The sequence below is a fragment of the Quercus suber genome, unplaced genomic scaffold (assembly GCF_002906115.3).
Source record: "Quercus suber isolate HL8 unplaced genomic scaffold, Cork oak 2.0 scaffold_729, whole genome shotgun sequence".
NCBI lineage: Eukaryota > Viridiplantae > Streptophyta > Magnoliopsida > Fagales > Fagaceae > Quercus > Quercus suber.
The window spans coordinates 220,725-233,307 of record NW_027070169.1 but is presented as its reverse complement, the minus strand read 5'-3'; positions in this window follow the sequence as shown (position 1 = coordinate 233,307).

The window sequence follows — 12,583 nt, the reverse complement described above, 5'->3', positions numbered from 1 at the left end:
TCATAAGGTGTAGGTTACTTTGATATATCAGGAGTGAGATCTAAAGTAACAAACAAAACCTCAATATGTTGGGCAACCACATTTAGTGTTGATGGAACACATATTTTCAAGATGGACTTCATAGTCTCTTAACGGAGATACAAAATATTCCCTTGAGATAAGTTTAATGGGTTTGTTATTCAGAGAGTTAGGCCTAACTACTTTAGTAAGAAATCACTAAAGTATATATTTATGGAATTGGATTTCATAAATATATGATAAATAACTTGAAAGGATTAAACCAGGTACTCAAGGATTAAGATGTATTAATCTACAAAGTGGCAGTTTACGTTTATGACTTTGTATTACTATGAATATTTTATGAAGGGGTTGCATGTACAATAAAGTCTTGGGATATAATTTATTAATAAGGTCTAGAGTACAACTATATTTATATAGTGATATTAAATATAGTTAATGATAACTTTAGACTTTTCAAAAGTTGATAGAAAAGCCCAAGGCCCATTAGAGCTAGTGTCTTATTGGTCCCTTTTGGTCCCACTCCAAGCCACATATTAGAGCCCAATTGGAAAGACCCAAAGGCTAGCCCAATTAGATAATCAGTTATAAGGAGAGAAACATACAGAATTTTAAGAATGAACAACTTACATGAAATGGTGTACATGAGTGTTGGACACTCTTGAATTCTCTCTTGAACATTTTATATAACTGATTGAGAGACCACACATCTTGGGTGTTAGTGGAATTGGAGTGAAAATTAAAAGTATTTCCAAGTGCTTACAATCTTTGTTTTGAAATTCACCACACCAAGATACACTCTCTTGTTCTTGTATTCTGAAAATTACATAGTGCATGTTATCAATTGTGAATGATGTATATCCGTTTATTTTCCGCTGCGTACATGCATTTTTCCATCAATTCCAAGACTGCCCATTGTTCTGCCGGCTGCCCGGCCACTACCATTACATTGTGTTGGCTGCACCACACTTCATTCCTAAACAAAAGTGGTTTTGTTTTGTCTCCTACCTCTCTTTGTTTTCAATACTTTTATCTAGATGTGGGTTAAACCTCTCCTTCACCTACCTCTATGGCATGCATTTAGTGGTTCCAGTTCATGTATACTTCTTTTAGGAGAGATGTTATCCTAGTAGGACATTTCTCCCCAATGAAGTTTGAGCGGGAACCCCAAAATAGGCTTCTCCCTTCTCCCTATAACCAGACCACACCCTCTAATAAAACAAAAACCTACTCCTAACATGCCTTGGATCTAACAACAAATGAAAGCAACACTTAACACATCAAAACATATTCATCAATATATCAAATCATTCAACTCTCCAATCGAAACATAATGAGACACAACAAAACAAAACATATCTCTAAGAACATAAAATATATAAATCAAATATGAACAACAAGAACAGAAGTCATACAAAACCAAAATTAATGAAGAGCCATGAAGAGAGACTCGCTTGCTTATGGAAAACAACTTGTTAGATATTTCATCGGCCCCTCAGTGCCCACACAACAAGATTCAATGATAATCAAAGGAATCAAAATATTCAATAGTTCATAGGTAATCACAACTCAAAATAAAAAAATGTTCTTGAAAAGATTGTTTGAAAAAGGTTTTTTGATTTGAATTAGAAAATAGTTTCTGCCTTAATGAGTAATAGAGAGAGGTTTTGAAAAGCCAAAAATGTGCCTAATGCTTGATGTGCAGAAAAATCGGAGTTAGAAAAGAGTTTTGGAGAGGTTTATGTGAAAAATTCACTCTCTTGCTAGGGTTTTAGTTTAGATGTATTTATATGTTAAAGCTAGAGTTTTCAGACTTATTTTAGGTTTTTGGATGTTCCAAAGGATCTAAGGGCCGGGCCCCATCAAAGAAGGAGGTTTCAAGCCCTAAAGCATGAAGTGTTAAGGTTCTAGAATGGGCCCTACGTACGCAAGTTTGTGTATGCGTATGCAAGTTTGTGCATGCGTACACACAACTCTAATGGCCCGACTTCAAATAATTATAACTCACTCAATTTAAGTTCAAATTAGACAATATTTGTATTCAAATTGATGCTCTGGATGTCTACTTTTCAATGAAACAAACCACATTACAAAATTCTTTGTGGATAAAAAGTTATGGTAAAAACAATAAGCAAATGTCATTTTTTAGCAATGTTTTCAAAGGGATTTGAGCACTTTTGAGTTGTGATTACTTCCAAACAATCAAAATAACTTTAGTTACCTTTTGTAGGCATGTCAAGCTCATCATTAGGACCAAGGACTAAAGTTTATTAACCGGGTACAAAATGAGGTGTCTACAAAAGGCATGACATTGTAGTGGTAATTGCCCGTGGGAGTTATGAAAGAAGTTTTTTCCTGATCTTTGGGGACCAAAGCTATCTGGTAATACTCCTGGAAGGCATCGAAAAAACTCATTCTTAGGTGCCCAAAGGTGGCATCTACAAACTAGTCTATCTTTGGTACCCGGAATGGATCTTTTAGGCAAGCCTTGTTCAAATCTGTGAAATCCATAAATACCCGCCACTTTTCATTCTTCTTCTTTATTACCACGGTATTTGCCAACCATTCCGGGTAGAAAACCTCATTAATAGCCCTTGCCTCTTTTAAATTCGCCACATTTTCCTTGACAGCCTCAAAATGAATATTTAAGGATCTCCTTGGCTTCTACATCTTTTTGATGCAATTGCAGTCCACACTAAGCTGATGGCATATGAATTCTAAATCTACCCTTGGGGCCTCATATGGACTCCATGCAAAAACTTTTATATTACAAGCACAAAATAGTAGGTAGTTAAACCTTTTTCGAAGTCAGAAGGCTTCTGCTAACCTGGAAATACTTATCCTTTGCGTCTATATACACTATCTCTAACTGTTCATACTACCCTTTTGAGGTGAATTGTAACTATTATAACTCCTTGGGTGGTTCAGACTATGCTAGCTACTCATGCCTGATGGCAACGATCAAACATTGCCGGGCTGCACTTTAATCCCCCTGAAGCTCATAAATTCCCTGATCAATAGGGAACTTCACCTTTTGGTGTAAAGAGGAGGACATGACTCCCAATGAGTGGATCCAAGGGCTACCAAGGATAGTAGTGCATGGCGAGTAGGAATGCACGACTATGAAGTCCACATACTCCTTCCTTCCTCCAATTTCCAATGGAAGTCGAATCTGTCCTACTGGAGTCACCATGGTTCCATCAAATGCCACTAAGGGAGTAACATACTTAGCTAAATATGCTTGTGTGAGTCTCAGGCCTCAGTATAAATCAGGGTACAAAAGCTCAGCCCTACTCCCCTAATCTACCATCACCCTCTCTACATCGAAATCAATGATTCTTAAGTTTACCACTAAAGCATCCTCATGGGGCTGCATGGGCCCCTCTTTATCTCTCCTTGAGAAACTTAGGAAGTCCTCTTCCCACCTAGCTCTTTTAGTTGGTTAGGAGCCAATCTCCACCTCCGAGGTGGGTGCCACAGCCAAAATCCTTCGAGCCACTTGTGCAGGTCTACCCGTGACCTTGACAGCATGTATCACCTAAATAAGGCCTAGTGAGAAAGATGTGGCCTGTGACCCACTTGCCCCTTGTTCTCCTTGAGGTCAGGGGCGATCTTGAGATATGAACTCCTTTAAATGTCCGGCTTTCTCTAACTGATTTAGATGGTTTTCCAAGGTTCTGCATTCTTCCGTGGTATAACCTCTCTCTGCTCATTTTTTTTGGCCATTAAAAATAGGGCTCATTCTTGATCTTGTACACAATTCAATAAATCGGCTCCTTGTTCAATGAGCTAACTACCTCAAGTCTCTACCGTTGTCCCTAGGGGTAAAAGCCTCTTCCAAGTCGAGGGGGGTGAACTACCCTAACCACGGGCGCCTTAGATTTGGACTTAGCTTGTAGCTGGTCATCCTCTAGTCATTTATATTCCTCCACCCTTTCAATCAATTTATGCATATATGTAACTGGTCTCAATATAAGCGAGGCTCTCAAATTGGAATTGATGTGAAGCCTCACCTTGAAAGCACTAGTAGCCACTCCTCCGTTAATTCCCCTAATCTCATCGTACAGTTCCTAATATCTATTAGAATACACCTTGAGATTCTCCCTTTCCTTCATCGACATAGTAATCAAGGATTCAAAAGGCTTTGGGACTCTACTTTACATGTCACAAACCTAGAACCAAGTGCTTGGATTAGCTCATTATAGCTATAAATGGAGCTATAGACCGTCTAACCACCTCATGGCTATAGGTCCAAGGTTGGAAGGAAAAATCTTACGCATCAGCGCTTCATTCTTAAAGTAGATAGCCATGCCCTGATTGTAGTGACTAGCATTCTCTACGGTGTCTGACTTACCGTCATTGATGCGAACCTCAATCGACACGCTTTAAGACCAAACAAATAATACTGGAATACTTGCCCAAGAAAGCTAAAATTTAGATTTTGATAGAAACCCCAACCCAACGTTTATAAATGAAACGCGAACTAAAGGTATAAGTAACAGACCTCAACCCAATTATTATAATTGAATCATGAACCGAAAGTATAAAATTTGAACGCCACAAGGAAGAATCTTTACTAAGTTCATAGTTTTTGAAGAACCAAAAGAAGAAGCAAAACCTCATGTTTTTCTGATTTTTATTCAATAATCTCCTTCATTACAATAAGTGCATGCTATTTATAAGACATGACTGAAAATAGGAAACATATAAAAAAAAAATGTACTAAATAATAGAAGCCTAAATTAAAGTTGATTTGGGCTGAAATTAGTAGCTCCAAAATAGGAAAATAGCTAGAAACATACTAAATAATATAAGCCTAAAATTAAGGTGGATTTGGTCTAAAATTAGTAGCTCCAGAATAGGAAAAATAGCTATTAATTGGTATGGAGTTGGAAAGTTAATTAGCCATTAATCCATACCATAAATCACACCCAATTAAGCCAAATCAGCCCTATCAATAGCTTGAATTAAATTTATTATGCCTTCATCTTCCTTTGGGCCAAGTTTGGAATGTCCCGAGTTAGAATCAGCTCAAATCTCTTGAATCAGCCCATTAAGTGCTTCTTTGATCATCTTGGATCTTACTCTAGTAATAGGCCTAACTAGAACATGCAATGGATCCTTTAATGGTACTTGTTGATTTCATTTAATTCATAAATATAGCCTTAACGAATCTCCGTGGTAGATTGGTGCTCTCAATCTCATTGGAGAATGGGGAGTGAGATATTTACTACAACACCCGACTTATTGCATCATTCCCCATATTTTGCGAAGTTGAGGGTTCCCCACAATCTCCTATTGCCATTCTCTAGGGGGAAGGCCCCATACACCCTTCCCTTCATGGAGGAGACTTCACCCTTCTATACCTTGTAGGTGGTGAAACCGACTTATCTCTATACCACTGAGGTGGGGAATTCATTATTTCTCAACAAGGTTGTGAAACTTACCTATCTCTCTTTTGAGGCCAGTGTCATTGCAAAGATTATTGAATTCCCTTTCCAACGACTGTTCATGGGTAGAAATCAGAGTTAAAACAGTTGAGATATCTCGAAAATCGTGTGGAGCGCGTCAATATGCTTCTCGAGGCCATACCTTTTGATCCAAACATTGGAATTTCAATTTCTTTAGTATTATAGAAACTATACATCCAAACCTTTTCAGGGACACCAAGATCAGCTTAATTGAAGTTTGGGAAGGCCTTCAGATATGTGATTAAAGTCATGCAAGAAAAATATGAAATTGTTGATGTCAGCATACTCGACCCAGCAGCCACTAAGTGGCTGCTAGCCTAACTCGGTGCACAAAAAGTGGCCATTGAGCCTTGGGAAGCATTCCAAAAGCCTATTTAACCCCCCAACCCCTAGATTAAAAAAAAAAAAATCGATTTTAGGCAATTTAGAGCACTTTTCTAGGTAGATTCTCTCTCTTTTTGTCTCTAAATTCTCTCCTAAATACATTAAAAAAAAAAAAAAAAAACCTTTGATTTTTCTCTAACCCAGACTGGACGTGTGGACAGCCAGTGACGTATGACAAAACATCGCTAATTCGGGAGACTCATATAAGGATAGAGGATGCTGGACAAAGGTACCTAGAGCATCAGCCACTACCCGAGGAGTAATGGTGTACTCTACGCCTCGTATCCAACTCTTAACTAGAGTGTTGGAATCATAGACGCGGATAGAGATGTTCGAATAGAACTCTCTAATCAAGGCAGAAGGTGGAGGAGGATCAGAAAACATCCACCAAGGGTAACCAACCCGACGCTCAAATTTGCCCTAATGGCAGGATCAAGCTCATCTAACAGCACAGAACGCTCAGCCCAATCTTTCTTAAACGGTCAGTTTCTCAAAAGTCTCTTGGTTTTCCTCACTCGGAAACCTCTCACTATCAAAGATGGAGGGGGTGAAGGAGAAAGGTGAGGGAACACTCCTACGGGCTCTAGTTTTCCTAGGCATAGTGCTAAGGAAAGGACAGAGACACAAAAGAAACAAGAGAAAACAAAACCAAGGGCAGACTGCAAATTAGCAAATAAATAATATAGAACAAAATCTATATGATGCATGAACAATATAATGTTGTGATGCATGATCTAAATGCAGTGACAAATTAAGTTTAATTGAGAGTAATTGGACAAATTGGCTTGAACAAGGAATTTCTATCAAAAATCCCAAAAATTTGAAAAACCACTTGAAAATTTTGCAACAAAATGATGTAGCATTTACAATAAAACACAGCACATAGATTATAATGCTTAATTACACCAACACAAAGGCAATTTCATCAATTCTAATACCCAATTTAACAAAAGCCCCAATTCGGATCAAGAACAAACCCTAGTTATTTCAATTTTTCACAAAACACAAAATTGATCAAATTAACACAAGGATCATTAATATAATGTGTCCCCACAAAACCAATGATCAATTCATAAAATAAGGTTTGAATCAACAGAAAATCCAAAAAGAATAAAGTCCGAAATTACCCTTAAATGCATGGATTTATGCATGAAATAATGAAAATAACATCAAAAGGAAGGGCAAAAGAGTCTTACCGGCTTGACGAGGGAGAGATCTTGCAAAAAACAACGGAGGAAAACGACAAAATCTCAAAGGTGGAGCCTTGCCAACGCGGAGAGAGAAGGAAAAGTTTGAAAAAGTTTTGAAAGGTGGTTGAAAAAGTCAGATTTGATCTTTTTAAAAAGCTTTTCCACGATATTCGATCGATCGAAAATTACATTCGATCGATCGAAAAGCACAGTCATTTTAAGACAAATGAGAGCACTTTTTCGATTGATCGAAAAACAGGCTGGATCGATCGAAATGGGCAGAGGCTCACCAAATTTTGGAAAAATCACAGTTTTTGAAAGACACAAGCCTAATTTTGAAAATTACTCCTCAAAGCATTAAATTGAAGAAACAAAATGCATGAGTATGAGATGGAATGCTTTTTCAAAAACCCAAAATTTTGAACCCAATATTCTTAAACAAATTTCAATCAAACTCCCATTGAATTTTCTCAAGCAACAAATATATTGTGCATAAATCTCAAGATATTTTCAAACTTGGTTGGTCAGACCAAAAACACACACTAGCATGTACAGTGTTTAACAAAGAGTAACTTGTGTCGTGTGTGATACTAGCAAAAACTTGAGATACATGTGAGGTGATATGTGAATAGCAATCAATCACAAAGTCTACAAAATTCATCACATAGAATTCAAAAGAGACTATCACCTAAAGAGTTACATACTATAACTCCCACATCTCCTAGAACAAAAGCTTGCAATCATGTAAATTTCTTGTATTTTTGCCTCTTATTTGCATGAGATGGCATTCAACCTAATAGTACACACCGGTTTGAATTAAGTGAATTGGCATCAAGCCTAATAGTACACACCAGTTTTAATTTATTTTGAGGCTACACCTTATGTTCTTTTTGTGCATGTGCTACACTTTCTCGAGCACAAAATCTTATGATATGCACTAAGGTGTTCATGATTGGCTAGTGAACAGTGGTGAGATGGTTATTTATGCCTTTCTCAAAAGGATCAAGTCCGACAGTCAAATAACATGTGACTTCAAGATTAAGACAAAGTGATAAACACCATAAACATCTTTCCCACACAACATGCACTACAAAGCTCAAACTAGTAAAGTGCAATAAAGTAAGCTCATCTAAGCTAAACAAGGTACATAAGACATGTTATGTGTAAATAAATTGACCAACCTTGTTTTTCAAAAATCAAGAACATTATGTTCAACATAAATTTTGCTTCCTCCTTTTCCTTTTTATTTTTTTTTTTTTTTATTTTTAATTTAAAGGAAAACAAATAAATCCTAGAATGAAATGCATGAATGTAATGCAATGCAAGTCCTAGAACAAAGAAAACAAAAAAAACAAAGAACAATGGTCACAAAAGAATAGAGCAAGAAGCACAAGGACCATGTCAGAAAGACTCAATTATTTCGAGTCTTTTGCATCCAAAACTTTTTAGATGCACCATGAGCATTGGAGTTCTTATTCACATTTGAGTGATTCCCAACTCCATGATTGGAATAAAGGTTTAACACCTTTACCAATTCACCAATTAATGCCATAGGATCTTGTGCTTGAGGCACAGGCACTTTTGGTTTATTTGCTCTCTTATCAGCTTGAAGCTTGTAACAGTTAGGACGAATATGTCCGGACTTACCACAATAATGACAAACCCAAACAGGTCTTGTCCTTAGATTTGGTAGGCTCCTTAGGTTTAGATTCTCTTAAGTCTACCCTAGTCTTCTTAGGTGGTGAAACTTCTACAGGTTTAACTACCTCACTCACAGGTGATTTGACAGTATCACTCACAACCTCACTCACAGAAGGTCCAGAAGAAGAAGAAGGAACAAAAGTAGTGGAATGTGGTCCAGTATCAAAGATGCTTTCAACATACCTAACCCAGTTTTATCAGAAGGATACTTTTGAACATTAGCATGTGATCAAGTTTAGAACTAGCAGATCTAGCAACAGATAAATCATGTTCCAAAGTTCTAACTTTATCAAGCAAAAGCATGTTCTCAGATTTAACATTATTCAAAAGTTCATTTGCATCAAACAGTTTAACAAGCAAATTTCTCTTTTCAAGCTCAAGAGAATCAATTTTCTTTAGGCCAAGATCAACTTTCATAGCATCCTTTGCAGCAATTTTGCAAAGTTTGTTATAGGCCTCTTGAAGATCTCATCTTCAGAGAGTTCCCCATCAGAAGGGTTCTCTTCAGCAGATATGCCTTCATTGACTATAGCAGTAGCCGTGAAAGCAATGAAGTTTCCATCCTCGTCACCACCAGACTCATCATCAGAAACCTCATTATTACTAAGGGTTACAGCCATAGCTTTACCCTTAGTCCTTAAGAATGTAGGACATTCAGATTTCACATGACCGTACCCTTGACAGCCAAAACACTGAGGACCCAAAGAGTTATTAGAAGATTGACCAGAATTTTCTCTAAGTTTTTCAAAATTGTTAACCTTAGTGGGATCATTCTTCCTAAAATTTCTAGGTTCAGCAGTGTAAGTACCTCTTGCCTTTCTATTTGTATTCCTAAAAAGTTCTTAAAGTTTTGGCAAGATAGGCAATCTCTGTAGCAGAGAGCTCATCATCAAATCCACCACCATCAATATCATCAACTGACTTAAGAGCCATTGATTTGGATTTGTTCACTTTAGGTAGGTCAGACTCATAGGATTGAAGAGATCCTACAAGCTCATCAACAGGGATGGAGTCCACATCCTTGCTTTCAGTTATGGCAGTCACTTTGGGTCTAAAGTCTTCAGTTAAAGATCTAAGAATCTTCCTAACAATCTTAGGTTGATCATAGATTTCACCCAAATTAAAAGCAGAATTAACAATATCATTCAGTTTGGCATAAAATTCATCAAAGGATTCATCATCAGACATCCTAATGTTTTCAAACCTAGAAGTTAATTGCTGCAGTTTGTTTATCTTAACTGCCTTTGTGTCTTCATGCACAGTTTGGAGGATTTTCCAAGCAGTATGAGCAACCTCAACATTAGAGATTCTCTTAAATTCCTCCATAGAAACAGCATTAAAGATAGCATTCATAGCTTTGCTATTGAAGCTTGCTGCTTCTTTTTCAGAAGTTTGCCACTCACTCACAGGAGTAGCGGGCTTCTCCCATCCGTATTCAACGGAATTCCAAACCCTTTCATCAATGGATTTCAGGAATGCTTTCATCCTTACTTTCCAATAAGCATAGTTGTTCCCATCAAAATGAGGAGGAACAAACAGAGAGTGTCCATGCTCCATGACAACAGGGGTCAAGGATCAGCTCAGAGATTAAAAATCTCAAACAAAAAAAGCTACCACGCTCTGATACCACTTGAACGGTTTTTAGACCCCTTAAACAACCAGATTGCGTAGCCTAGATTAATTAGCCAAGTTGTTACTTAGTCAAATTAAGCAATTCTAGTTAAAAAATCCAAACAATCATATCAAGAATATAAAGCAGCGGAAAATAAATAACACAAGATATGATCACCCAGGAAACCACACGGTAAAAACCTGGGGAGGATTTGACCCACCGATCCTCAAGGCTAACCTGAATTCACTATGAAAGAATTGAAGTTCGTACAAAAGGACTACAAGCTCCCCGCTCGACTTCCTAATGCTACCCACCAGTAGAACTTCCTGACACGACCACGCGCAGGCTCCGAATCCACGGACTACTTCTTTCTTGAATTCCTCAATCAGCTACAAGCTCCCCGCNGTAATCACAACTCAAAATAAAAAAATGTTCTTGAAAAGATTGTTTGAAAAAGGTTTTTTGATTTGAATTAGAAAATAGTTTCTGCCTTAATGAGTAATAGAGAGAGGTTTTGAAAAGCCAAAAATGTGCCTAATGCTTGATGTGCAGAAAAATCGGAGTTAGAAAAGAGTTTTGGAGAGGTTTATGTGAAAAATTCACTCTCTTGCTAGGGTTTTAGTTTAGATGTATTTATATGTTAAAGCTAGAGTTTTCAGACTTATTTTAGGTTTTTGGATGTTCCAAAGGATCTAAGGGCCGGGCCCCATCAAAGAAGGAGGTTTCAAGCCCTAAAGCATGAAGTGTTAAGGTTCTAGAATGGGCCCTACGTACGCAAGTTTGTGTATGCGTATGCAAGTTTGTGCATGCGTACACACAACTCTAATGGCCCGACTTCAAATAATTATAACTCACTCAATTTAAGTTCAAATTAGACAATATTTGTATTCAAATTGATGCTCTGGATGTCTACTTTTCAATGAAACAAACCACATTACAAAATTCTTTGTGGATAAAAAGTTATGGTAAAAACAATAAGCAAATGTCATTTTTTAGCAATGTTTTCAAAGGGATTTGAGCACTTTTGAGTTGTGATTACTTCCAAACAATCAAAATAACTTTAGTTACCTTTTGTAGGCATGTCAAGCTCATCATTAGGACCAAGGACTAAAGTTTATTAACCGGGTACAAAATGAGGTGTCTACAAAAGGCATGACATTGTAGTGGTAATTGCCCGTGGGAGTTATGAAAGAAGTTTTTTCCTGATCTTTGGGGACCAAAGCTATCTGGTAATACTCCTGGAAGGCATCGAAAAAACTCATTCTTAGGTGCCCAAAGGTGGCATCTACAAACTAGTCTATCTTTGGTACCCGGAATGGATCTTTTAGGCAAGCCTTGTTCAAATCTGTGAAATCCATAAATACCCGCCACTTTTCATTCTTCTTCTTTATTACCACGGTATTTGCCAACCATTCCGGGTAGAAAACCTCATTAATAGCCCTTGCCTCTTTTAAATTCGCCACATTTTCCTTGACAGCCTCAAAATGAATATTTAAGGATCTCCTTGGCTTCTACATCTTTTTGATGCAATTGCAGTCCACACTAAGCTGATGGCATATGAATTCTAAATCTACCCTTGGGGCCTCATATGGACTCCATGCAAAAACTTTTATATTACAAGCACAAAATAGTAGGTAGTTAAACCTTTTTCGAAGTCAGAAGGCTTCTGCTAACCTGGAAATACTTATCCTTTGCGTCTATATACACTATCTCTAACTGTTCATACTACCCTTTTGAGGTGAATTGTAACTATTATAACTCCTTGGGTGGTTCAGACTATGCTAGCTACTCATGCCTGATGGCAACGATCAAACATTGCCGGGCTGCACTTTAATCCCCCTGAAGCTCATAAATTCCCTGATCAATAGGGAACTTCACCTTTTGGTGTAAAGAGGAGGACATGACTCCCAATGAGTGGATCCAAGGGCTACCAAGGATAGTAGTGCATGGCGAGTAGGAATGCACGACTATGAAGTCCACATACTCCTTCCTTCCTCCAATTTCCAATGGAAGTCGAATCTGTCCTACTGGAGTCACCATGGTTCCATCAAATGCCACTAAGGGAGTAACATACTTAGCTAAATATGCTTGTGTGAGTCTCAGGCCTCAGTATAAATCAGGGTACAAAAGCTCAGCCCTACTCCCCTAATCTACCATCACCCTCTCTACATCGAAATCAATGATTCTTAAGTTTACCACTAAAGCAT